This window comes from Schistocerca piceifrons, chromosome 8, assembly GCF_021461385.2.
Source record: "Schistocerca piceifrons isolate TAMUIC-IGC-003096 chromosome 8, iqSchPice1.1, whole genome shotgun sequence".
NCBI classification, from domain to species: Eukaryota; Metazoa; Arthropoda; class Insecta; order Orthoptera; family Acrididae; genus Schistocerca; species Schistocerca piceifrons.
Window position 1 is genome coordinate 429593462 of NC_060145.1, and position 4754 is coordinate 429598215.

Consider the following 4754-nt stretch of genomic DNA (forward strand, 5'->3'; position numbering starts at 1 on the left):
CGTAGTACTGTGGGCATATCGTGGTATCTTCACTACTAGCAATGCTTTCCTAAAAAGTGAGCTATTTTTTCGCAAAGTAAATTTATCTATCCTCCGTTGTCCATTTCTCAGACTAATCCAAACAACTGCTACAATCAGTTCTTGCTAGCGCTATTTTCGTGTTCCATGTAAAACGTTTAAAAATATACCCTTACAAATACTGTACGATGCGTGTTTTTGGAGAGTAGCAAGTTGCAAAATTACTGGGGTGAAGCAACAGCAATCGCAAATTACTTGTGAAGTAGATGTCTGATAACAGCAGATGATGCAGAAAATCCCTACAAACAATGGCATGGACAAGAACCAAACACTGATCGTCTGCAATTATTCGCATGCCACATGGGCAAAAATCAAAAACTGACATGGCAAATTTGAACCAGAAGGACCACTTTATATAGTGGTTGGAAATCAGACACAATGAAGACCTACAGTCGGTGGCATATAGAATCAGGAAGTATAGCGATTGCCACAGATCCTCCACGTGATGAAAATATATTTCTTGCAAAACAGAACAAAGGTGTTACAAAAGTGATTGACCTGAAAACCACAACAGTTGCAGACGATGAAGGAAATAACAGAAGCATCTGACGCTGAACAGAGTGAAGATTTGGACGTGTGTGTAGCTTCCGAACACAATAATGTATGAAACGTCACTGAAGGGTAGTATGGGAGTGCTGAAAACTGTGGACTACGAGAATAAAAAATAAACGGGAACTACAAAACACATCCTAGGCGACAAGTCAAACCACCGAAATGGCCGACAGACTACAATAATGAAAAGAACAAAGCATGTGCTGTTGGAAAGGAGAATACACCAACAGAAAAATATCCACAAGGTGCATAAGTGGCCTTGTCATCTGACAATAAAAGCAAATGGCAAGAAGCAATGTCAGAAGACCTGGAAAACGTAATGCATAACTGAACCTGGACATTTGTACCATATAGAAACAACATAAAGACAATATGAATAAAGTGGGTTTTCAAGGGAATATATTACGATAATGGCAGAATTTTCAGACACAGAACATGAATGGTAGCTTTAGATAATGGGCAAAGACCAATAATAGGTTTTCACAAATGTTACAGTATAGATGTAAAAACGAAAACTATGCAACTACTTACAGGAATAACAATCTAACGAGATTCGGAAATTCATTATATAAATGTCGTTGTGGCCTATTTGATGTCTGACAAAAAAATGATGTCTATGTGGAACTACCCATTAGTTTCACAGAAACACTACGTAGAAATTTCAGTGGCATACCACATCAAGAGGAACTGAACAATGACGAATGGATCTGCAGACTTGAAATATGTACCTGCAGGTTGCATCAGTATGGCAGAAGATGGAATGTAACACTAGACAAGCTCCTACGCAAAAGAGGGATGATCCAGTCACTAGCTGACCAATATATTTGATATGGTCTAGAGCATGAACTCATAGTAACTGCATATGTGCTGGCATAATATTGTATGGTGATAAAAGTGAAATAACGAAAGTGAAAGATATCTTAAGCATTGATTCTGAAGTAAGAGATTTTGGAGCAGCACGACATGTACAGTCAATTCAAGCTACGAAGAAAAGTGGAACACTGATTTTAAACCAAACACCACGTGCAGGGCCGGCCTTAGCCATCCAGGTGCCCCAGGCGAGTCGTCCAGTTGGCGCCCTTTATTGTATAAATAGCGAACCTGGCAGTGCTTTGCAACACGGTATTTGACTGTTTTCTAGAAATCGTCTTAAGTGGTTAACGGCGTCATTTTATGATCATAACATGGTTTTTTCCATCGTAAATTTGAGTATTTTATTTTTTTTAATGGAAATGAAATCCAAATAATCTGAAAGCCTGCTAAGACGCTCCATGTGAGTCTTGTGTAGCCTGTGACGTCAGTCCAGCATGCTGCTGTCGCTGCCGTAACAGTCAGTATAGCAGTGATATATTGTTTGGGCATTCACGTTTTGGGAAATTGTCTAAAAATATTGCGTAGTACTGCACTGTACATCTACAACAACTCCAGAAAATTGTTTTTGCGTGTTCCAAACAAAGAAAAGATGCGTAAAATGTGGTTGAAACAGGCTCGTATATCCCAAATATTTCTTTTCTTTTCTGAAGCACCCCTGTACTAAAGCGAACAAAACAAAACAAAAATTATTCAAATTGGTCAAGCCATTTCTTTGTTTTGGTGAGACTAACACACAACAATTGATTTTTATATATAGGAGGTAATATGTATAACGAAAAAACACTAATTTTGAATTGGGTACCATATTTTTATTGAATTTAATATAACTGTAAGCCATAAACCTATATTTTCTGTCAGTCATCTGAACACAAAACATATTACGCCTAATGAAAAACAATTATAAATGACTAAAATTTTACTTTTCTCGCTTTTCTGTCGGCAAAGTCTCTGATCAGATTAGCAAAGTCCAGGTTTTCTGCAACTTCATTTTCAATGGACAGTGAGGCCAAACTGGTTAGTCTTGTTTGAGACATTGTAGACTGCAAGTACTTTTTTATCAACTTCAGTTTGGAAAAACTGCGTTCGCCGCTTGCGACAGTCACTGGTATTGTTAGCAAAATACGTAACGTTATCCAGATGTTGGGATATAACTCTTGAAGATTATGCTTTTTTATGAAGTTTAATGCTTCAATAGGCGTTGCCTGGCTGTCTTCGAGATAGTGTTGCAGGCCTAAAATTTCGTTGCACAGCAAATTTCCATCAGTATCTGACTTCATGTTGACAGTTAACTTTTCTTGTAATTTAGAACAGCATTGTATTAGTTCTTCTTTATTTTGATTTTTTTAAATGTCAAACAAGAAACTCCACGTCGCAGAAAATTCTTGCATCTGTTCAAATCTTTCTTTCATGGATATGTGCACGGTGTCCAACAGTGCATTGAAAAACTCTACTTTAAACTTCTTTTTTGGGTCAGTTATTTGATCATCAACAGCCTCTTCACCCGGCCTGCGTTTAATACGTCTTAATCGCATTTGTGGTTTAAATAATGGCTGCGTATCAAGATCCGAAGCCAGTTCAGTTGCTGTTACAATAGCTTGTTCGAAACCTGTTTGTCTATATGTTTCCAAATAAGAGCAACATTTGTCAAGGATTCCCATAAACTCGACAAAGTTGATTGTGGGTGACTGACTTGCTTTACTCACAACGTTAATTTGAAACAGAACATCATACCATGTCACGAGAGAAACAATGAAGCTGAAGTCTTTTAATTGTCCTCCTAGTGTTGACGCTTCGTGTGACACCGCAGCATCGCTTTGTTCAGTAGCATCGGCCAAGGAAACCAAAGCGTCATGCATTTCGCATAATTGATAACGAACCGCTTTGACGCTATCAATTCGAGCTTCCCAGCGTGTGTCACTTACATTTTTCAGGGTGTATATCTTCAAATGGTCGGTCAAAATTTTCCATCCATTTACCGATCCAGCAAATAGATTAAACATCTTTTGTAACATTCCGAACAGTGTCACGGATTTTACTGATGATTTTGCCGCATCACACAATACCAAATTATAACTATGGCATCCACATAGCACAAAAAAAGCTAGTGGATTTAACTTCTTAATTCTGTTCTGGACGCCTTTATTTTTCCCCTTCATGTTCGCGCCGTTATCGTAGCCCTGTCCTCTGCAGTCATTAATGTTAAGGTCAAGATCACTCAATGTTTTTAAAATGCTTTCTGTGAGGCCTTCACCGGTTGTATCGTCTATTTGCAGAAATGAGATGAAATGTTCTTTTACAATTGCGCCATCCTCTGTTATGTCGGCGCATCTTAAAGTTATCGAAAGTTGTTCTTTGTGGCTTATATCTGGAGTACAGTCAGCTATGATTGCATAATACTTTGAACCCTTTATGCGGGATACGATTGTAGACATAACGTGTGATGCCATGAGTTCTATTAATTCATTTTGTATATTTTTGCCGCAATAGTGGTCAGCCAAATCACCATTCAATGCCAATCTGACGTGCTCTTCCATGATTGGATCAAACTTTGCCAATAACTGTACAAGACCTAAGAATTTTCCATTATTTGGGGTAAATAATTTATCTGATAACCCTCTGAATGCCATATTATTTTCAGCCAAATAAAAAGTAATGTGCATCAATCTTTGAAGCACATTGCTCCATCGTAAACTTTCTTTAGAAATTAGCTTTTGTTCTTCCTTGTCAATAGTTAATCCAGCTTTAAACCTGATTTCAGCTTCAGTCCATTGAGTAAATGCTTTTTTGTGGTTAGGACTATTTTCATGCAGTTTCAGAGCTTCACTTAAATGTTTCCAATTTCTGAAACCCACAGTGGTAGTCAAATTAGTAGTTGACTTTAAATCAAACAGTCGACAACAAAAGCAAAAGACTCTGTCGTTTGATACAGAATAAACTAGCCACCGTCGTCTGATAGTTTCTTCGTTTGATAGTTTTCTTGTGTAATGAGTTGAAGAGAAATGACGCCCATTTTCATCTTTTGGAAAGTTATTTAGACATACTTGTGAGGGTCCACATATTATAATGCGATCTATATCTCTAGCATTAAGTACTTATGGCCACGTACCTACATCAGAAACATTGTATTCTTTTATTGCAAGAACGTTGATACTTTCATCGACCACAGATGTCGTGTGTTGATTTTGACTTGGAGAAATATCAGAGGATTCATGCAAAGATGTACTGCGCTGGTCAATTTGATCACCTTCAAT

The 4754-nt window shown here is 37.7% G+C and overlaps 1 pseudogene; it reads right to left on the bottom strand.

Moving 5' to 3' along the window:
* Window positions 1-2411: 2411 nt before the first annotated feature.
* Window positions 2412-4130, bottom strand: LOC124711501 (annotated as a pseudogene).
* Window positions 4131-4754: the final 624 nt, after the last annotated feature.